The sequence below is a fragment of the Xiphophorus maculatus genome, chromosome 20, assembly GCF_002775205.1.
Source record: "Xiphophorus maculatus strain JP 163 A chromosome 20, X_maculatus-5.0-male, whole genome shotgun sequence".
NCBI classification, from domain to species: Eukaryota; Metazoa; Chordata; class Actinopteri; order Cyprinodontiformes; family Poeciliidae; genus Xiphophorus; species Xiphophorus maculatus.
Genome location: NC_036462.1, coordinates 27054011 through 27078214, shown reverse-complemented (window position 1 = coordinate 27078214; position 24204 = coordinate 27054011). Strand labels below are relative to the sequence as shown.

Here is a 24204-nt window from a genome sequence, read left to right as displayed (position 1 = left end):
ACTGCGAGGTTAATCTGCAGCCATCTGAAAATTATGCTGCAGCTTTTTCAGCATGTCTCATTTGTTTTCCGGTGAATCATAGCTATAATGGAAATGAATTCCCCTCCTTTCCTCCCCCCTCCAGCCACATTCCAGTGTCCCCCATTTGCATAATTGACTGACAAAGAACACCTTGAACAGTCGCTGAATGTGCTTGCATAGCGCAGAGCAGATTATATTTCCATCTTAAAACTTTGTTTAAAGGCGCTGTAAGAAAGTATGTGACCTGTTATAGCTTTATGTGCCTATAGAAGTTTTTTTTTTTTTTTTTTTACACATGGTTAATATCTTCAGTTTTAGTCAAAAATATCCTCTCTGTAAAGAAGAGATGTCGTTTTCAAAAGATAATTTCATTTCTTTAAGAGGAACAAAAATGATCAAAACTAATCTGGTTATATATGAAAAAGTAATTAACCCCACAGCACCATACTACCGCCACTGTGTCACTGTTGGCTTGATGCTCTTTTACTGAATTGCTGTTTGATTTTTTTTTTTATACCAGATGTTTGGAGAAAGTTTCACTTTTGTCTCATAAATGCACAGAGTCATTTCTGAAAACTTAATTTGAATGCAGTTTTTTTTGTCTTTGTATTTACTCTTTGTCTCATGTTCAAATTTGTTTGATTTGAAACATATAAACGTGATAAAGAAGCAAAAATGGAAGAAATCTGTAAATTTGGGGCAGTAGCTCAGGGCTCCAATTTGTTGGGGGCGCTCACATACTTTATTTACTTTTTTTGTTCTACAAATGTGTTCTGGAAACATTTTACTTGTATAACACTGAAAGGCTAATATCAGGAGAGTTGCATAAACATTTAGGGATTTTTATGAATGTAAACAATGCTGAAGTATTTTAAGGTTAAGTTATGGCGCATTTTTGGGCTACAACTTGAAGCTATTGGCAGGGCGACATGCTAAATCTACCATGCATCATTCCAGCGGAGGTAGAGGACGACTGTAATTTGCACTAGTAAAAGCTTTTATCCTTTGGTGGTCAGGGCACCAAACCTGGCTCCTGCCCAGGGGCCAACATCCTTGTAGATCCGGCCCTGACCACAGACACAAGGAACGGTGAGGCTCGTTTTGGATATTTAAGATGCTCGACCTGACATGAAATCGGTAAAAGCTTAGATTTAACGCAGGGAACGGAGCCGGTATTCAGGACGTTTCATATTCCCGTCGTCTCCTCCCTGCATAATAGCAAACCGTTACTCATAGTTGTGGATAGCGGCTCCAGCCAGCGAGCAGAATGAGGTAAGCTGTCCCCTGACACCTCGCCTTTATAGCCAAATATTTGTCTATTGTTTGTGAAATGCTTATTTGCCAGAGGGAAATGGCATTTTTATTGGAACAGCTGTTTGAGGATTTTCCGGCTGCAAAGCGTAACAATTGAATTATTCCGGAGGTGATGTTGTTGTTTAAGGAGCTGACAAGGACAGTGCAGCCGGTCGGAGGGGAGCCGCTTCGCCCCGGAGCGCCTCGCAGCTCAAGGTTTCCAAACCGACTCGGGGCAGCTGTGCTGGTCCGGAAGAAAGTGATGGATCCAGAGCGCCAACCATGCGAATGGATGTGGTGTAGCTGCTAATGCCTTCGTTTGAAAAAGTGTCACAGCAGAGCTTCAGCTGCGTCAGTTTGATTCACCTTATGTTCGCGATCGGCGCGGCTTTGATCCCACATTACCTTGGCTTCCCGTTTCTCTGTCTCTCTCTGGTCGGTCTTTGTGGAAATCAATCTGAGATCCGTGCTGTCCTCCCTCCCATACCTGCTATCCAAAGAGATTCGGGTTCCAGCGGCTTGAGGCGTCTCGCTAGTGATTAATGCGCCGCAAACTTGTCTTCTTGTCTGTTTTCTCTTGCAGTGGGACACAAAGTGGGAGGGAAGCTCGATTCTACAATATGAAAACCTCCAAACTCTCCCTGCCAAAGAAAATAATTGGTCAGGGCCTGTTGGGGGAGGAATCCTGGATGCTCTGGAGCTGGGAGGGGAATGGTTATGGGCCGGTTACCAGTAATAAAGTTTTAAAGCGGTACCATTTTTATAAAATCAAAACCCCACCTTTTTTCGTTTTTTTTTTTTTTTTTTTCATTTTTCAAAGTGCTTTGTTTACATTTTGGAGAAATGAAACTTACTTGCAGTCAATACATTATATGTCCAACCAACAGTGTCCAACCATTAGCCTCGCAAATACGACCTATTTCAAGTGTCTTATAAGACAATTCATTTGTAGATTCATCACCAGCATCAAATATCCCAAATTATTAAAAAACGTGTTCCGTTTCTCGCCCATTAATTCCAGAAATGCTTTTAAAATGAGACGTATACCTCCAGTTTCGGAGATAATCTTACTGAAACCAAAACATTTCAGTAAGATAATATTGGCCTTGGGAGTGTTGGTCACATAAATCATATAAGTTTAAGAATAGTCTAAATATACTATAATTTATATTGTTTAACACTGCTATAGTTAGAATTTTGAATAGATCTAAATTTGAAAAGAAAATGGTCCTCAGTTATATCCAGCTCGATTTTCCATCGTATTCTGTTTTGTGCTTCAAAATTACACAAATATGTTGCCTTGACTGATCAATTATCGGAAGAAAATGGGTCAATTCCCTCAGAAGGGGCTGGTAGAAAACATGCATTTGAAAACACCTCAATGGATCGTACAGCTGTCAGTTGAAATCTAAGAAAAATCTGAAATGATGCACTCAGTGTTCAAATATAAAGACGTGATTTCTGTCTGTACCTGTCAAGCAGAAGGTCGTTTAGCTGGCAAAAATATTTAACTTTCTGAGCAGTGAATATGTTTCTCGAAAGAAATAGTTTTCAATGCTTCTCATTAAGTCTGTGCATCAAATTGACAATAAATAGGCTAAATGTTATTGCTATCCGAACTGTGATAATCGGCCAGTTGCAGGTCAGAGTGATCACATTATGTCTTTGTTCAGCTATAAAGTCAATATTCTCACACCTTTTAGAGTCGCACGCCGGCCTCGACGAGAGTTTCCAAAGTGCCGTTCTCCAGGGACTTCTGCCTCCCTCTGGACACGGGCGTTTAGGTACGGGGTGAAGAAAGGCCAAAACGCTTCCACCCAGCGGGTGCAGCAGTGTGGAGCGAGCTCTCCTCTTCCAGCCGCTGAGCAATCTGTCCACTTCGACTCCTTCAACGGCGAGGTGGAGGAGCCAGTTGTTTTGCTTCTGTTTCGCTCGGCGTGTGGGCGGCTAAGAAGCGACCATGTCATATTTTTCTTGTCAAATTCATTAACACCCATCTCGGCTAATTAAAGGTGTTAGAAATGGCGTCCTCGACGCGGCAGCAGCATATGTCTGCCCGTCGCAGTGCGTGTCCGCCTTATCTACCGCTTTTTTTCCTCTGTTCCATCCGTATTGGTGTCGGATCACACCTTGCACGACTGCTTGGAAATTACTCAAGTATGTATGTTCCAGTGCGCAACTTCCAGTGATTGTCAGTTTGTATTCAATTTGTCGTAATGAACACTAAATGTTGGCCCGCAATTCTACCAACATCATGTTTAGCTTCTTGCCAACATTGCTCGTCAAACATGTCTTGTGTTTTTTGTTTTTTTCATTATTTTTAACTAACACAGAACTAATACCTTGTGAAAGCGTTCATACTCCCTTTGAATTCAACATTTTGGCGCATCACAAACAAATTTGCATAATTGTGAAGCGAAAGTAAAAGGCTCCCTGCTTTTTCCCCAGAAAATATTTTATTTTCGGGGAACATAGCTCCACCGGCTTTGCACATTTTTCTTACAAAAAAAAGCTCAAGCTTTGCCAAGTTGGAGGGATGCGTCTGTGAACTTCGATTTTCAGTTTTTCGACACTTATTCACAGTTGATGGTCGGTGCGGGCTTTGATTAAACTATCTTAAGACGCGAATACGGTTCGATCTAAACGTCGGGTCCCGACGTCGGCTTCAGAAGAGCCACGTCACTGCAGCTGCTTTCCTCCTCTAGCACATCAGAATGAAATGAACGGTTTGTTCGTGGGCCTCTGCAGAGACAAATGAGAGAATTCAGCCATTTGATTCAGGTGGCCGGACGGACGGCAGCTCTGTAAGGCTAGATCTAAACCACAGGAGTCAAACTCAGACTCATATTTTGAAAATTAAATTCCCTTAATGGAGACGCCAATTTCTAAAACAAAATTCTTGTTTCTTTGATAAAAAGTTTTGCGGCTAGGATGAGGCGGTTATTTGGTCGTGTGAGGGTTGGGTTATATCATAAACTGCAATGGAAACGCTTTTTTCGCGTCACACGGTCAACAATGGGATGTTGCCACTTGCGCAAACCACGAAGAAGAAGTCAGGAAGTAGTTGGAAGATGATTGTGCGGCATGTTTTTTAATTACTTATCATGTGAACAAACTTATTTACGTACATTTTTTAAATTATTTAATGGAAACACTGTAATTGTGAAACTGTGCCTTTTGCGACATTGGCGGAATGTTGATAAAGTTTTGTAATAGAGACACAGTTTATGATTTATTAACTTACGAAGTCTGCAAACAGAGCAAGATGTATAGATTTTTTTTCACTGTCCCGTTTGACATTTAGTTTCACATGTGCTCACAGCTTTAGGTATTGCGCGTTTTTAATGTTAAACATTTTATCGTAATACCCACAGAAAATAGAAAACCTTCCTCTATTCCTCTAGTAAAATCTTTTTCAATAGATATCAAACTTGGGCCACAACATTTTTTTTTTAAAGTTTGGCCCACTGTGTATTTGAGTTTGACACTTCTGCTCTGAACCATTCTACCTTTACAGCCTCCTACAGGTTTTCTTTCAGGGTTGGCAACACCATGCCTGCTGGAAAAGAAGCGTCCTCACAGCACGATCTTGCCCCCACTGCGTGTCACGGTTAAGACGGCGTGTACAGGGTGATGTGCAGAGTTAGTTTTCCATCACATATCATTCACCATTTATCCCAGAAGCGTTACTTTTGGTCTCGTTTGATCACCTTTTGGCACATTTTTATCTTCTGCATGACAAGAACGTGGCTGTTTCTGATTGGTCCTCGTCGGTTTTGGTGAGCGGCCGTGTTTTGTGGTAAATTTGCAGTTCCATTTTTCTGACGACGGTTTCACCAGTACTGTGAGGTATTTAAAGGTTAAGATATTTGATAACCCAACTGTATTCCTGTCTGGTCTTTATCTTCAGAATGATTTTCGCTCACTCTAATAAACCTCCATGAGGATTTTATTTAGGGGCATCAGATTGACAGGGGCGGAATACAAATACAGTTTTTCATTTGCTTTCCTTCCAGTTCCTCAGTGCGCTATTCTTCTTCTTGTATCCCCCAAATTTCCAATATTATAGCTGTTTTTGCTTGATTTAAATGACTATTTTTGCAAGGCACTCTGCTTCCGTACATGAGATGACGTTCCTTTCTTTTGGCGCTGCAGTACGAAGTGTTTCACTTCAGCCAGCAGCGACTGGTTTGCCAGCGTTTGGAAGAGAGCAGCTAGGAGACAGTGTCTGGCAAGGGAAACAAACAAACAAAACCGTCTCAGCATGAAAAGGAATAATTACAGGCAGCAAAAGATGAAATCCATTTTTACAAAAAACAAAATCCATTTCCCCCTGTTCTTTTTGACTGAGTGCCTGTGTCCAAATGATTCAGTCCTGATGGGAGTGGCCTCTTGCAGCCTGACGGTACCCGCTCCCATACAGCGTGAGGCTTCACTGGAGGGTTTAATGAGGAAGAAAATGATGCGAGTTGCATACAGCGATCCTTACCAGCTTTCATCTGTGCTGAACACTGGAGAATTTTTTCTTTTTTCTTCTTTTTTTTCTTTTTGGGGCCCAACACGTTTGAGCACCGCTTTCCACCACCGTCATCACATAGCTCCCGTTGTTTGGCGCAATAAGCCTCCGCCTCTTCAGCCAGAGCCAGACCGCTCCTGTTTTGTTGCCAGGTGGGGGTGCAACACCGCAGTGAGACGGTGTTTTAGCTCTCGACGGAGATCGTGGGGAAAGCCTTTAAGCCGCCTGGCTGCTGGGTCACCATAACCTCCAATTTTATCCACTTTTCACAGGTTTTTGTGTTTGTTCCAGAGCAAAGTTTTCTCAGCCGATTATGATTCTTGTAATCCCTTTTTGCTTGTTCCTCTCCTGTTTGGCTGGTCCAAAAAGATCCAATAAATGCTCCATTGCTAAGGACTCCCCTTTGCCGGGTTGTGTGTCCCGTTGAGGGCAAAGCTTTTGCATCATCAAAGGGAAGAAATGTTTTGTATATATATATATATATATATATATATATATATATATATAAATAGTGGGCACTGAAATTGGAAATACATTATGCACGTAACAAAGTTAAAAAAACACATCAGGCTTCTTCAAATGTTTAGAGCAAAAAGAAATAATTAAGATTCATGTAATGAGCGATATTGAAAAAAATTCTCATACTGGTGCTCACTCTTTTTTGTTTGGGTGTTCTCACACCTGATAGTAACGCAGACTCGGTTTGATTGGTTTGAAAGCTGCAACATTTTGTTACATTTTCAGTCGGTATGGTTCGCTGTCACCCTGCCCTGTGCTACTTTCTGCTCTCCTGTCTGGTCATGCGTTTGAACCGTGCCAGAGTTCACTTCCACCAAACCGAGACCTGGATTTGTTGGCGGCTTTCATAATCACTTTCTGCATTCACACTTGCACTAGAAACCAAACCTTCTAGGCAGATTAACTAGAATTTCATTGAACAGGGCTGGTGTGAATGCATCCTTACTTTCAGAATACTGAGAATATATGACTGGTGAAATGCCGAAAGGTCGTTTAAGAAGTGTAATGCATCATTCAGTGACCCTGCTGGTCATTCAATTCGAACTTTATAGGTTTAAGAGGCTGCTGCGATCGAGTGGTTGACCATGGAAGACCCTCGTTTAACTAACTCACAAATGTCTGCCCTGCCACAAACTTACACGAAATAACTCGGCCTATGCATCCATGTAAATGTTTGTGTGGGAGTCGGGTCAGGATTAAAGGCGAGGGCTATGATATATAGATGAGCAAACAGCAGGGCCTTAAGGTTGCCGATTCCTGCTTTAGGCAGATAAGCCAAGAAAAGGGAATAACCAACTGCTGCACATCACTGTTCAAACCATCAACTTGCCCGAACGGACACCTAGGAACACAGAGAGGATGACATCGGCTCGGCGAGCAAGACATTGATTTGCCGTTCAGTCAGATAGCGTCTCTTTAAGTTGCTGTCAGCACATATTTGAAAAGACAACAGTGATTAGCATCACCCTTGGCCCCTCGTCGGTCCTGGGAGACGGCAAACGCGAGCAGCCTGTTTTAGCTCAGGTGCCTGGCTGGCTGCTTGTTTGCTAAGATGCTTAGACAGAAAGTGGCAGTGGTAAATATCCATCCATCCATCCATCCATTTTCTGTTCACCCTTGTCCCTGATGGGGTCGGGAGGGTTGCCGGTGCCTATCTCCAGCTACGTTCCGGGCGAGAGGCGGGGTTCACCCTGGACAGGTCGCCAGTCTGTCTTTTAAGCTAATGATATTTTTGATGGATGCTTCACAAAATACAAACAGGAAAAAAACTGAGTAAGGGATGTATTTTCAGCCTGTCAGGCCTGGTGCTCAGCATAATAACCAGCCGTTTCATTATGACTAAGATATTCTTGACCGTTATTTTGGATTTCTTTGGTTACATTTTTGCTCTGCAGGGCCCCAATCAAAAGTTTGTTTCCCTTGTTGGTCCGGACCTTTTGTGTAGGTGTGAATGCACTCGAGGGAACTCTGTCATTTCTGTCCAGTGGTAGGAGTAATCATCACTCGCATGTCTTTCTTTACAAGTTATAATCCGCTTGTGAGAAAAACGCAATGTGAAAGCAAACCGCATCAAACGGAATAAAAAAATTTTGGTCTTGACCTAACAAGTAGACAAGACAAAGGATTTCCAACACCCTTAGAGTTTGACATGACTTTAACTACTCCTAATGTTTGCACCAAACTTACAACAGATATTTATCTTGTCTTTTTTTTCTTCTCGGAAGTATTATATATGACTTTCTGAAAGAACAGACCGTCCATTAAAAGACGTTTCATGACTTGCTCCACCCATATGTTCAGACTACTAATATACCTGAAAAATCTGGTCATACACAGTCAATGAAATTACTGTATTTTTTATCACTTAAAGTAGCTGTATGTAACTTTTATATTTTTGCATATTAAGTGTCACCATGTTGTGACGTCATCAGTCAGTCTGTCTAAAAAAAAAGTGAGCTCCTCTGCCTTCTCCGCGTGGCTCTGCTGTCATCTGCACACTTGCTTCTCTGTCAGAAACAACCAATTAGAGCCAGGAGGCGGGTTTTAGTGCTACCAATCACCTTCATGTACTTTGCTCACACCCTCCCTCTTTCCCTCTGTTACGCTACAACTGATTTACCACAACATAGCCTGCCATGAATGCTAAAGCTAGTTAGCATAGCCACTGATGATGATGGATAAACGGTTTTCCTGAAATGATGAGTTGTTTCTCTGCCATTAGTACATTGAGCAACTTGTACATGAGGTTGATTGACAGCACTAAGACCCTCCTCCTGGCTCTGATTGGTTGATTTTGACTGGGAAGCGGTGCATTTCTTCTGACGGCAATAGTAGCTCAGGAAGGAGGCGAAGGAGCTCGATTTATACAGATTATCTGTCTCATATTATACCATCACAATATGGTGACAGGTTTAACACATATGTAAAAGAAAAACATATTTTCATAAAAGTTACATAATGTAACTTTAAGTGAGGAGCTGCTTTGGACTTCAGTCAAGGCATGACCTCATGCAACACAGGATTATGTTGTATAGATGGATCACTAAACCTGATATCTGATCAAAGAATGATATCAGTACTGGTTCAAATAGCAGTACTGGATTGGATCACCCCCCTCCCTCCATCTTTAAAAGCAATCTTGAATTGCATGTCTTTTTGCTTCCGTCATCTCTGGGCTTTTAATTTAACAGCGGGTCTCTAAGTTCACAGAGAGAGGAGAAAAATATGAACACGCAGAACTTTAATCTAAATGATTTATTTAAAAGGGGATCCTGCCTTCTTTTTTTTTATCACTTTACACTTTCAGCCCTGGACTTCCTGCCGTTTAATACCATCTCTGAAAGTTACATATACAAAATGACATGTAACATGACCCCAATTAGACGACAGCAGGAACATCTGGCAAAGAGCCATATCTGCTTTGAAACAGCAAGCTCGGAGTTTTTGCTCCGCCGCGGAGAACTTCTGACTCCTAACCTACTATCTGAAGTGACAGGGCTTTCATAAGTACGTCCAGACCCAAGAACCCGGTAGCGTGGGAAGGATTATGTTTTCAGGCATTTGATAAGCGGAATGCCATTTTCCTTCTGACTCATGAACGTCTCTCTTGTCCTCCAGAGAGTCTTTCATCTCGGCAGCCAGGACCTGCAGTCTGTGGCGAGCTGATAGAATACAGGTACAGAAGATGAGCCACATCATTTCTCTTTATCTCGCCTGCCTTCTTACCGAGCCGAGCCGCGCTCCTATATCCCTCAAAACTCCCTACAACATCACATACACGCTGAGCCAATTCCATCAAGGAAGCCACCCAAGATATAGTACATTCCCCAGCACAATGCTTTTCATCCCGTTTTGTAGTCTTTCTCTCTCTGCGGGTAGGGAGTGAGGCTGTTGCGGGGAGCGGGAAGGGAAGGGGGAAGAAAAGGTTGGTTTTAAAAGATGGAAAGCTGGCTGTCAGCGGAAATGTTATTGTCAGCGCTTCAATGTGAGTTTTATTACCGGCCGTACTCTGATCTATGCCGGTCTCCCCCGTGTTTGCTGATATGTGCTTTGGTCTAATGGTCATTCACTGGGTCTTGCCATGTTCTCACAGGCTGTTTAACTGCAGCATATATCCATATTTATTGGCCCCTCTGGTAAAGATGTGTAAAAGGTCTTAAAACAAATTCATCTTTTATTGCAGTGGCATTATCTCACGCTGAAAAAAAAAGTCAACCTTTGGATCTAAGTCCATTTATTCATTTGGGTAAAATGATGCCATTTAAAGAAATAATTATTTTTCACAATTTCACCTGTGGCACAGTTACTGGCACCCATAAAAATCAAATTCAATATTTGCCACTGAGACACTTTAAACTTTAACGGAAAATCTGAATCTTGGAAACTGAGGAGGGGCTAGGTCCACCCAGCCTTTCTGAACAGCTAAATGGTTGCCATGGGAGATTAGAGGATTTCTCAAATATACACGAAATTATCAAGGCACCACGTCGGATATGTTTTTGAGCTTTACCTGGTGTAAAGCTCAAAAAAGTCAGTTTTGCACAATACTGCCCCTTTAAAAATAAAGTAACACACATGTCCATTTCTTCAACCCACTAGGCTGGACAATGACGCATCGTTATCTCACCACCAAATACAACGAGCCGCATGGTAGTAGAGGTTAAACAAAAAGAAAAAGAATCACCAAAGGTCACAGCAGCAAAGAGTGGGATCTTGAGTTCAGCGAGTCTCCATGGGAACAATTAGATGCTAACTGATGCGAACTGGTTGTATAAAAGTGGTGCCAGAAAAACAACCTTTTCCTGCACTACCACCCAACATAGACATGAGAAGTAGGAACATGTATAGATTAAGCTTTTTGGGGCAAGGAATACTCCAGCTGAGTTTATTTATTTTTTTAAATTCAATCAAACACGTGATTAAACCAAAGAAACTGATGGAATATTTTTAATAAAATGGTTCATATGCTTAAAAAATAATCCCAAAATATCAACATTAAGTTGAAACTTTGCAATTTGTGTTACTGAGAATGCTGTAACTCTGTAGATTGTTCCTCTGCTACCAATTGTGTAATACAGTCAGATCTCATCTGCAGTGTAATCCTGTGGTTAAAATAAGAACCGCAGTGAATGTCATGAGCTTGTAGCAAAGTTACAAAAATCAGAGAGATGTCCTTGACCTCCGAATCCTCTTGAGAATGCCCTACGCCGTACAGTTCGCTCCATCATGAATTCCTCAAAGTACAATGGTCTATTATCCCTTTGGAGTCTTGGGTCTAAATGGCCGTTTTGGTCTAATTTTGAATTTACCCTTATATTTTCACCATAAAAACTATTTACCTTACCTTGTTTGGTATCATTATTTTCAGAACATCCTAAACTTTGTGATTTTACAGTGTTTGTTTCATTTTGACAAAATTTATTATCACATTGGAGCAAAAAACACACACAGAAACATGACGTCATGCCCGCCACAGGGCGGGCGTCGACCTTAAAAGGTTATAGGAAACTGGTAATCACTTGGTCCTCAGCAGGAGAATGTCCCAAACTTAAGGTCAGCTCAGCAAAGAAATTGATTATCATTAAATCAACCTTGTTTCAATGGTCCTGACATTCTGCAGGCCTAAATCATTCGGAGAACCCAGACCCAGGAATGAGCCATCTAAAGAGATAGTGAAAAAAAAAAGAATAGTCAAAAATCCCTTTCTCTGTGTGTGTTCTCCAACCTTGTGAAAAGTTATTGAGAAAGACTAAATGGTGTCAAAAAGGGGCTGTCAATAATTCTGCCACTAGTGATTTTTGTTGAAAGCTGTTCTTTCTTAAGGCGACTGTCTTCCTCACAAAACCCCAAGTTGTTTTCCTTGTATTTATCTTCCTTGTGATGAGCTGTGAGAACCAACCCTGAGAGTCCTGCATCGTTTTCAGCACACCGCACACCCCGAGCCTGGCTTCTCACCCGATCTATAATTCCTGACAAAACAGAGGCGAGCTAATTATGCCCCGACTTCTGACCTTCCAACTGTGCTAACCTCGATATCATCAGACCTCAGATCGCATCTTCAAGAGCTGGCGGGTGCGGGTTAAGTCATAGAGTGATTAGGAGGAAAACGGGGAGGAATATGCCTGTGAGGGAGTTAGCCAGCAGAAGTCCTTGGCAAGGGATTAACGGATAAGAAACAAGACTCCGCTCGATGAAGAACTAGACATTTTGCTATTGTATTTCAAGTGTTGTCAGAGCGGCAGCTTCATAGGAAAATATTTAAGTGGCATTTTGTAGAAAGTCTGTCCCAATTAGGGTTTAACCCACCTCAGACGTCGCGATTTTAACATAAATTGTCGGAGACAGCTGTGAAGATGTTTTGAAGGCACGGATCCGCCCTTCACCGCCGGCTAATGACCTTGTAATTCTGTGAATACGATTTGCATTTATTATTGGAAACCTTTAGTAATCAACCACCCTCTCTCATAATCAATGTTTATTAGCACTTTGCATCTCTGCAAACTTTTAACAATTTGTCGGCCTTGATTAAGACTCCGTCGGCCCTTTGTTGCGATGCAGAAACAGAGCCATTTTCCCACCAGGAAGCCTCTGTTTCACCTTTTAGCTGCGAGCGTAACCCAGCTCATTACACCGGTTTTTCCTCCCCTCCTCTAAGACTTGCAGGATTTACATGCATTTGAATACAAATCAGGTCTTCAGCTTTGAAGTGCTGGTTTTGCTGCTCAAGTCGCCTACTTGGGATGTCATTGTGCTTGTTTGTGTTGGCATCACAAAACACTTTTAAATGGATTGTTAGATACATGAGCATCATCTCAATTACTAGGACAAACAGAGAACAGTTTAAGTAGAGTTATCCTGCAAAATGTGCCTGAATTGAATTGTCTTTATTTCAAAAATAACCTGAAGACTTTTGAGCCTTTAGGGTTGATTAGTAAAAAACTGTAAATGGTTTGACTTTTACATAATGTTTGTCATCCTGAGCTTTGTTCTACTGGGAAGGATTGGACACGCAGTCAAGTTTTCTCTTACTCGCAACAAAAAATGTAGTCGGTTCCAATGATTTACAAGTCAGTGACGGACGGATGCATCACAGGTGCACAAAACAGCGTCATTACTGATCCTTCCTCCCTTTAGTCGTTGGGCTTTTCAACCATCATTGCAAATTGTGTTTACATCCTTGTTGTTTTTCTCATTTTAAATAACTTCCCATTGATGTTTGCACTGTTTTCTGTAGCCTGTTGCTGTTTTCTGGGCACCAACAGGGTTTCCCAGTGTATTATGAACCTGGCGGGCCACCAGGCTTCACTTGCAGACACCAGGCTTAGCCTTGTTTGTTTATTTTTCTGATAGAGATTTATATGAAGAATTATGCTATAGGCCTTTTGATAAGTACAAAAAGCAGGTAAATATTTAACCGAGTATAGGCGGAGATGTATGTGTGTGCATATTTGGACCTGTATGTAAACGTTTTGCAGAAAGTCCACAGTTTGTCGTTTTATCATAATCATAGAATATTATTTTAGCAGTTCAAATTGTTAAAAACCCATAACTAGTAGGGAATTTCTCTCAATATAGTGTACCAAGTGCTGTACATATATACAAAAATTTAAAAAATAGCTGAATTAAGATAGCTGCACCCCTTTGGATGACCCACTGTGTCTTTTTAAGTGTTATATGATATATGTTTGGGTTTTTTTTCTTGACGCAACAAAATTTGCTTTTCTTCCACTTAACTTTTGCAGGGGGTGGAACTCAAACAAATCCGATTATATTTATTGCAAGAAAAATGCATTTATCAAGGGGAAATCAATTTGACCAACCGAGCTAAAATGAATCAGACCCACCCCTGGTACTAACTGAATCAGCCATAACAGATCATGTACAAGCAGCCCAGCTCTGTTGAATTAGGGCAACGTAAAATGCTTCATCATGTAAGAAAACCGTGGAACTGAGCAGATTTTTCATTCAACAAGTTCAATTTTTTTGAGCGTCTGGCTTTCAGAGCCAAGCCCCACCGGCGTTCGGCATCCATCACGACGTATTTTTGTTTACTCAGCTTTCGGCTGAAGGTAATCTCTGCCTGCACCCCGGCTGCCATTTTGTTCAGCCTCCCCCAGTTATTTACCCACCACCCCCATCCCTCCGCTCCCCTTCTTGATGCAGTGGCTCAGATTGACATATCGCTCCTCACTTTGATGATGGATTACAGCCGGGTAGTTTGACCTTGTTCTGCCACTTGGCCTCACATGTTCTCCAGCACTCATATTCTCACTGTAGGAGATGAGAAACATGGCCTACTCAAAGTGATTTACGTTTGCCTCGACTCAACACATAGATCCGTCTAAGCTGCTGCTAAATGCATCTCCAGAGGGCCACTCCGTGTTGCGCAGCCCAGCCATTTTTTTTCCTTTCTTTCTTTTTTTTTTTTTTTAGGTTTTTGCTATTCTACTGCCTTAATTAAAAGACTGCGCTGTCAAAACGCCTTTGTTCTGCAAACTCCAATATCAAAAAGGTCCCTCGCCAGAGAGGGGCCCCGCGCTCTGCTTTGTCCTCGGGATTAATTCTGCTACGAATCTATATTTGATCAGGGCGCCCGTGTGCGCTTGTTTTCCTCCACATTTTGTTATTCCTTTTTGCCTTTTTTTTGTAAAAAAAAAAAAAAATGCGTAAGCACTGACACACTTATGCATTCAGAAATACACCAAGGATATCTGGTGTGTATACATGCGATTGCAGGCGGCGCTCCATCCAGAGGGTGATTATCTTAAACGGAGAAATTAAAGGATTACAAAGCAGCCCGGTAATCCAGCTGTCAATCTCACGGCTCATTAGTACACAGAGGCGAGAGATGAGAGACAGGCTGAGACATTCAGCACACAGGAAGTGAGAGGTGACAGTGTCTATGGTGATGGTGTGCATAGCATAGCTGTTGACGTTTTAGCGATGTAAACAGACATGCAGCGCCGCATTGTGTAATAACGTAATCTGGCTTTAAAATGTAATAAAAGATCATTAAATTTGCATTATGTAACGATAGACGCAAAATGTAATAAAATCCTTGAACGCATTTTGAATTGTTTCACTTTGAACAACACGTACGCACGTTCTGAAAAGGCAACAAAGCGACAGAAAGTTTGACTTTTATTGGTCAAAGTTTCCATTTAAATGCCTATAGAACGCAGCATAATTAATATTAGAAGTATAATGATTAGAATGAACATAAACAGTTTGATCAATTACACAATGCGCCATATAATTATGTCATCATTTCCAAAAAAAGACCTACCTTCACATGTTGTAATAATTGGCACAAAATGTAATTGTTATGTTTCAAAGGCTTCGTTATATTTTGCGTCGATTGTTGCATAATGCAGTTTTAATCAGGTTTTATTACATTCGCAGCCCGACTTTATTACATTATCACATAATGTGGCATTATTACATAATGCGGTGTTATAAGACAGAAGGGGAACTTTCTGTTTCTTTTTATTCTTTAGCATCTTTGGGACGCAGAGACGGTAAGAGTTGACAAAACGAACCGGTTTATTTTAATCAGGCACAGAGCAGAGGATGATTCGAACCGAAAAAAAGTGCCACTCATGTGAAGACTGTGAGCGCTCTGGATGTCAGACACTTCTGACGAATTCCCTTTTAATTTAAGCCATTTGCACCTTTTATTTTTGCCCGACTCCACTCGGAGCCAAGAAAAGGTGGCGTCACACCGCCCGGGTTCATCAGCAGTTCACAACGCGACGTTCTGTAATTGCGATTCATTGCAAATGGATGCTTTGTGCGAAACACTCTGATGCCACGTGCATCATTCTTCTTAGCATGATATTAATTACATGTCGGTGGGCGTGAGGCAGCTACCGAATCAAGGCTCATTGAGGTTTGATGAAGTTTTGAAGTTCGCTCAGATTTTCCATCTCCTGGGTTTCTTTTAGTGAGAGTTCTCCCCACCTGTTTCTGCTGGTTCAGCTGGTAGAACCTGCGCCTTTCCCTCGCCTGCAAGAAGCAGAAACAATGTGGCTGTTTTGGAATATTTGCAGCCACGAAATACACGGAGAGTCGCAGTGTTTAAACGAAAGAAGCACCATCATTCACTCCTGTTAAATTATCTCCGGTTCTAACTGATAGTTGGGCAGCTGCTGTAATCTTTCAGGTGGCTCCCTGAGCAGACAGAACCACTAACTAGAAGGGATGCAACAATCAATCTGCCAGAAATGGGAATATTCCCTTTTTTATTTTTGATAGCAGCTAAAATAAAACAAAATTAATTTTAAGCATGTACACATGTTTTTCAGTTTTAGAAAAGGAATGCTGCATTGTTGACTTTCGCATACAATCAGAAGCACCTAAGCCATGGCTGGAGATCATACTAATAGTCTTTGTTTTAAACTTTTGTCTATTTTTCAACAGTCTGGTAAAAACCAGCCACTTGTTCTTCGTTTTGCTTCGTACGGCGAGTCAACTGAGAAACAATTGCTTGCTGAAGTCGTGGACTTTGATGTTTTAAATTTTACCCTATTGCAAGTGTTTTGCCGTGACGCACACAAGACGCTATGAAGCCTACAGGAAATTGCCCATCTCCCATCGAAGTGCCGATCCGAACAAGGTGGTTGTTTAAGGTTAATTCATTATTTTGTAGCGTGGCCAACACGGACCGAACGACTTCGTTCACTAACTAAAACAACAAACCTATATAGGCAATTCTAAAATGACGCCTGAAATCGTTCACCACTTCCTGGTTTGAAATGCGACCAGAGAAATTCAGCTCAATTGGAGAAATCCCGGAGGGAGCTCTAAAGGGGATGAGAATCAAGTGGAATATTGTGGAAAGTAATGGCCAGGCTAATATTTCAAGAGTTTTGTCTTTTTTTTCTTTTTAGATTTTGGAACCAAATTTACCAGCTTAGGTGTGGAAGAGCACCAATTTCTATTAAAATACCCACTTTGATCCTTATGAGTTAAAAAAAAAAGAAAACTTCCCCCTCAAGTTGTTTGAAAAATGTTCATGTGTGGAAGCGAGCAGCGATCCACCAGCTGCTTGCCGGGAACCTAAAATTGTCAGTCTGCCTCTTGCTGCTAACATTTTCTCGTGTTGAAAGCTCCCAGCATTTATTTAGGACTTGTCTCACAGTTGCTTCTGTTCCTGTTTTAAATAGAAAATGAATGAATGCAACTGTGACAACATAGCAGCATATAAACTGCGTGTAGGGGTGTGTGTGTGTGTGTGTGTGTGTGTGCGTGCTGCAGATTAGCCCCAGTGTTGAAAGATATACAGCATCTCTACCATTTTTCACCAGGCTCTGAGGCACATAAAATGAGCTGTTTGGGAAACGATGGCACCATAAAAGAAAATAGAAACACAAATCCTGACTCCATCATAGAGAGAAGGGGAGGGAATTGCATCTCCTGCGGTGGTGCCACTTTTCTGGATTTGATTGTATCAATTTGCTGTCCTTTCTGATCTAAAAAGTGCTCTGTGTGCAGGCTTATTTGCTCTTCCACGGCGAGTTGAGGACGCTCTATTTCCTGTGCACGCATTACCTGTTAAATTTGTAGCTCGGTATTTTGTAGTTGGATTATTTTGGGCCTGGTTTTGAAAAGGCATCGATCAGAATTATATGGATTTGGTTCTTGGCAACACTTTGAGCTCCAGATATTAATGTTATTCTTTCAGGCGTATGTTTAACTGCACGTTTTTCTTCCTAGTTCCTTTTTCTGCTCTAATGCTATGTAGAATTATTGTGGAGTTTCTTCTAATTGTTCTTTGTGATTAGCATGGCTAGCATTGCTAATTGTAAACAGCGGAAAACTTGGAAAACCTGCGTGTTTTCCAAGGAGACCACCAACATTTGTAAATCCAGCTTGATCTATGACAAATGGATTTGGAAAGGCCGAAAGAATAAGACAGAGAAAATATTCAGTAGAAAGTTTAGCCTTCCTGTTGTCTGTTACGCTCTCACTCTCTCATTAAGTAGCAACCTGAATGGACATCCAACACACCATTGATGGAAAGTTCCCCTTTTAAACAGTGTGTTGTGATTAACTTTTAGTCTTCTGTGAGAAACATTTGTAGTTTACACAAACTGGTGTGGCCACTAGTCTAAGACGATCAACCTTAAAATCAATTTCTTGGTAGCCAAAACTTCAAAAATGTCCACTCTCTCTTTCATTTTTAACCAGACAAACCGCAAAGTGGTGCTTTTGCTAAAAACGGATCTCTGATAACAAAGATTGGAATTACGCTGTTATTTAAAGCTCGAGGAACTTGTGTTCTCTTCGCAGACAGACTGTTTGAAAGAGATCGTTCTGGCCGGGATTCAGATGGCCGGCTTTGAAGAATCACAATATGGAGACGTGCTCTGTTGTTTGTGGGAGGCTGACAAAATCTGCAAATATGCTTTACTGACCAGAACAAACGGGAGACATTCTGGTCCACGATTTGAGCACGACTTCATCCTCACGGCTTCCTGTTTCGCCTCGCCGCTAACTTTAATGTCGGCTAAAGAAATTTAACTCTGCCTTTGTGTTTTATCGCCTGCTTTGCTTTCTCTGCATGTACGCCTTATCTGTCCCTCTGATTTCTCCTCTCACAGAATCACAGTGAGCTAATCAGGCTGATGCGGTTCCCTTTTGTGAATCCAGCTCCTGTAAGCGTACTTTGATTTATATTTAGAGCTCCGTTCATTCGGGAGGAAAGCAGGTTGCATGCGCACTGCTTCCGTCGGAGACACATCGGGCACATACACACGCTTAGATACACGCTAATGCTCCTGCAGAGGTTAATTCATCGTGACAGGGGCCCCTGTAGGTATCTGCGCAAATGTTAAATGTGCTATTACACTATTAGCTTTTACCTCCAGATGGTTTTCTCCTACTTAATAATTATTCACCTGCGGACCTGCGGGTGAAATCGCTCCTGATCTCCAGGGGAGATCAAGCACACAAATGCTGACATTTTGGTGCGGCGCGTAGAGTGGGGCGTGCGGCAAATACCCATCAGGCTCTAACCTTTGACTATCAACAGTCAGAGTCGCAAAGATTTAAAAGCCCTTCAAAGACGGGTTTAAGTTCACACACACTAATGTATCTTTTGAATTCACCTGCTCTTTTACTTATTGCTTTAAAAGTTTAGAGCTGTGCCTAGAAAAGAGCAGGAATAGAGCAATTCTTGTTTTTTTTAATCTTAAAAACAAATCTTTTCCTGGCTGGGAAATGCACCATAATTAGCGTTGTTGGGTTGCTGTGACCACACTGTTCGGCGTGGATGGTGTCAAGGATCGAAGAATAATCAATGCTGGCTGTTTTCATTGTCGATGGGGTGTTTAAAAATAGCAGAGGAAGCACACAGTTGTAACGGACTCCCTAAAAAGGAAACTTCTTGCGACGTGTCTGCGGTTCCTTCGGTTGTAGGTGAGAAAGAGTGAGATATTCAGAGAGCAACAGGAAGACGAAACAAAACAGTACAGTGGCTGTTGTTTTTTTTATCTTTTGGAAGTGGTGAGGATTTATATTTTCTTGGGAATATACATGGAAAGTGCTGTTGTGGCACTGCTAGCCATGTTAGCCGAGTTTTAGCTCTGCTAGCCATGCTAACTGAGCTAATTGCTACAGGAGATATTTCAAGCAGCCATCAGCCATCACCATCTGCAATAACTCTTTAACTGAATAAGTTACAGCAGCATTTAGTTTCCCTTTTGGATCAATAAAATATTTTTGAATTGAATTAGTTTTTGATTTGCTAGATTCTGAAGACAAATATACATAAATCTGCATCATGTAATCATTTTGTCCTTTTTTTTCAAAAGATAAATATAACTGTTTTGTTGTTTTTTTACAGTAATGGCTTTTTTACTCTTCAGTGTTTTTAATTATTTAATCCTAAATAATTATACCCTCTAATGGCAGAAAGGCAAAAAAATTATATTTTTAAGGATGTTGTTGTTAGACCTCACACTTTGGTCCTTAAAGAGGAATCAGAATCTGTATCAGCAGGTTAAAGCTTTCCACAAAGTGAAAATTACCCACAAAACTCTAATGCCTCCCTAGTCAATATTCACACAGCGTTGTTACTTTTTAATTTAGCATGAGGCTGGAAATTTTGCAAGCAGCACAGGTGAAACTCTGCTGCTTGCAAAGTTCATGAGAGCAGGCGTCTTTGTAGAATCACGAGAGGAAATCAATATGGCCCCCCGATTTGGCAGGATTCGTGCAATGCAGAAACTCACTGGTAGCATCAATCACAGTTTTCCTCTCTTTCTTCACTCCATCTCTCCATGCGCCTCTCCTCCCTCCTCACCTGCTCTCCTTCCTCCCAACCCTCCTCCTGTCTCTTTGCTCTCTATAGCCTCGTTTAGGTTTTCAGATAAAAATAATAGCTCTGAGAACCAACAGAGGGGAGGAGGGTTGGTGACAGTGTTTGTGCTCTGCGCCAGAGCCCAGCGGTAAGACAATAAGAGGCAGTCTGACTAACTGTGGCCCCAGGGGAGCAGGAGCCTTCTTATTGCTGTAAGCAGCAATTTAGCCCAGCTAAAAGAAAAGCGGATACAGCCATATTACTGTGTCATCATGATTAGAGCCACCACAGGGCTGTGGCTGGGTGAGTGATGGCTGCTCCATCCAGGCGTCTATTTAAATGCAGCGTCAAATTTACAGCCAGCGGAACATCCAGGCCAATCCCCACGATGACAACGTCAGAGCTGCTGCAGATAAGTGAAAGATGCCTCTGGAATGAATCTCCAGCATGAAGTTTGTTTTGTGAGTGCGGGACCTCCATGTTAAAGCACAGATAAGTACGAAGAATTTGTGGGTGAACCTATTCAGGGTTCCTATTGCTTGTTTTCCAAGTCTGGGTAAATGTGGAAAAAGGACTGTGGAGAGGTGGACGAATATTTCTATTTCTACTATCCATTTATCTACCTATACATCTATCCATCTATATGCATCATGCTTTATGAAATATATTTATAGGAAATGTTTGTATACACAAAGTAGGCTGTAGGGTGTCTGTACATCCTTAGAACGTTCATGTATCCTAAAAGGTCTTAAATGTATATATATTTTTTAAGGTTGGCGTTAAATACCTTAATCACAGGTCTTAAATCTTGTTGTGGCAGGACTGACTATTTTTACTTTAGCATATTGTCACCTTGCTAAAATAAGTGATTTTCACAAAACAAAAATAAAAAAAAAAATTACCCCATTTTTTATTTCCAAAAGATAATTTAGAGAAAAAAAAAAACTTTTGGCAAAAAAATGACTTAGGCCATTATTTAAGGAAGGTGGCGATATTTGTCATAGTTTTTTTTCCCTCAATTTTCGGGACTTTCCATCAGGCAACAGTTTGAGTCGCATGCAGACATAAAGGTTAAGTTCTCCGACCAGAGGTGGTTCAGGCTACCGCTAACTAGCTGCTAATATACCTTAGCTCAGTGCTTTTCAACCCTTGTCTTCAAATCACACTGCCCTACATGTTTTAGGCATTTCCCTGCTTCAGCACACGTGATTTCAATTGATGGCTGATTAAAAGGCTTTTGCTGAATTTCAATCGTCTGAATGGTGTGCGTTCAGTCGATTGAAACATCTAAAACCTGCAGGTCAGTGTGCCTTGAGGACCAAGGTTGGGAAACACTGCCTTAGCTAGCTAGCTAGCAATCCCCAGTCTTACCTATTGAAGAATTTTATTTAAACAAAATTGTTACTATGGAGAGAAATACAGCTGAGTAGGAGCAAAAAAAGAAGAGCATGTAACCAAAAGAAAACAGAGAGGCTTGGATGCAGCTATGATGACAAATGGGGTGAAAAGATTAAAATGAACTTCATTTAATGTCTTTAACTAAAGTAAGAATGTGTCAATAATTAATCTCACAAGGAGAACCACTTCTTTTTCAATAGTTTCTGTTTCTATCTATCCCATATCATGATTTCTGTCATGATACGGGTCTTGAATTTCACTCATAATGGTCTTTAAAAGTCTTAAGTTTAAGTTGTTGAAATCTGTGGGACTTAGTCTGCATGAGTCTGTGACTCCGACATGAAAAATGTGTAGGAACCAAACATATTATCGTTTGATCTTCAGCATAAAGGTTACTGACTGAGCACACTGTATCCCTGCAGTCGTCTCCAACCTGATTTTTTTTCTTTCTGTCTTTCTTTTTTCGTTACCAGGGGTGATGGAAATCTTTGAGCGCTCTCTAAATGTATCGTTCTGAAGCCAAGATTTAATGTCCTGGTTGAGTAAGCTCTACTAACCTGCGGGGCCACAGACCCAACGTGCACACAACCCACCTGTCATGAATAAACATTTAACCGTCCGCAGTTAACTCGGTGGGCTCGGATTTCGCAAGATGATCCTGCCCCTTGATTTGCAGATTTGTCATCCGTTCCCGACATTATATCAAACTACTGAAGTGCCATGCGGCGATTTGACCACAGCGATGTTATTTTTAACAAAAAGCCTCTCATGCTTGGGCTACGTTCAGAGCTTCAAGGGCTCATTATTGTGGAGCTACAGTGGATGTTGGCAACCAAACAAGGCCCTCTTCCACCTCTAGGCCCTGGAGCGTGTGATATGAAAATATGAGGAGTTGGAACAAGGCCTGAACATCATTATAGTGGATTGTGTGATTACTATTACAAGCTTAGCTAAAACTCACTCTGACTGCACCAGTCAAAGGGCAGCCTTGCTGTTGTCCTTCAGTCTACACCGCGTCGCACAAATTGTTGCAAATTACAGTTCCTCGTGAAAGTATTCGGACCTTTTAAACATTTTCATATTTTGCTACATTAAAACAAAAACTTACAATGCATTTTATATAGTAAAGTGATAGTTAAACACAAAATAGAGAACACTCTGATACTACTAAATACAATTCAGTGAAACAAATTGCCTTCGAAAAATAAATGAGTAAATAAATCAAATGTGATGTAACATCAGTATAAAGTAAACATAAGTATTTTGTGTGAGTCTCAAAGATGTCATGAAGAAGGCTAAATAATGCAGCAGACAATTATAGATAAGGTCAAAGGGGACTTTAAATGGGGGTTAATGCGTAAAATCAACTTTTTTAGTTTTAGTCTCAAAGCGTGGGAGCTTCTTAAAGAGACAGAGGCCCAATTTCACTTTTAATTTACTTTTTAGTGGCAAATAATGTCATTTTTAATACAAAGTATCATTAAAACATGCAATAAAAGGCAATTAAAAGAGTGAACATTGCATTAAAAGTGTCATTATTTACCAAATGACACGTCATGACAATGGTCATAAACAATCAGGAAGACTCCTTCATGTTAACGACAGGTGTTATGTCACGTTTATGACAGTGTAATGTCAGGCTTAGCACAGCCCTTCAAATAAAGTGTTTCCCATTTTTGTAAGTGAAGGTAACATAGATACTTAATTGTGTTATAAAATGAGGCTATGTGCCTGGAAAATTCATAATATTGCCCCTTTTAAAGCAGGGTATAGTCAAAAAACAAGCTTAGGTGGATAGTCAAGTAAAGTTGGTGCTCTAGTTGGATTTGTCCAAAACTGAACTTTTTGACTAATAAGTTAAACACTGAGTGGTGAATAAGTAACACTGCTTATCACCCGGAACACTCATTACCTACACTGAGACATGGCAGTGGCAACATCATGCTGTGGTTATGTTTTCTTCAGCAGGGATAGGAAAGTTAACGAATGGAGCTGAATATCTGATTGTTGTTGAAGAAAACCAAAGTATAAATCTCTTGAACACTTGAATTTGCCCACCACGTTCTCTGATGTATAATTTGGTTCCACGTCACGATTATCACTAGAATGGCTAGAGTTAGTCCACTTTGACGTATACCTATATCGGCTTCGATAGTCCAACTGGCCTGAAGGATTTTATCTAGCAGGTGCTTTTGTTCAGTAAATAGGGCCATTACCTTATCAGTACCCTGGTAATGGCCTCAACGCATCTCACAGTTGCACAATAGACTTAGACTTCGACTTCGACTTAGACTGACTTTGTTGTCATTTTCAATGCACAGGGTGTATAAAGAACGAAATTTCGTTGCATACGGCTCAGGATAATGTTTGAAGTTCCAATGTTGTGAGTAAAATAAAAGTCTGATGGCAAGTAGGAAAAAGCTGTTTCGGAACCAGGTGGGCCTGCACCGGATGCTGCAGAACCTCTTTCCAGAGGGCAGCAGGGAGAACAGTCCATGGTGGGGGTGTGAGGGGTCACTGATGATGTTTCGGCCTCAGGACACGCATCCTGCATCGATGGTTGACCTGACACTTCGCCCTTTTGCCTGAGCTGGGTGTGGAAGGTTGTTGCCGAAGCAGTTTCTCCTTGTGTGCCTTCTTCTCACTCACATGAGAG

General features: G+C 41.2%; 1 protein-coding gene across 2 annotated transcripts in view; it reads left to right on the top strand.

Annotated features, from left to right (window-relative positions):
- Positions 1-24204, top strand: part of LOC102225617 (cadherin-4-like) — a 301946-nt gene that overhangs the window by 3085 nt on the left and 274657 nt on the right. The gene's annotated exons all lie outside the window — the stretch shown is intronic.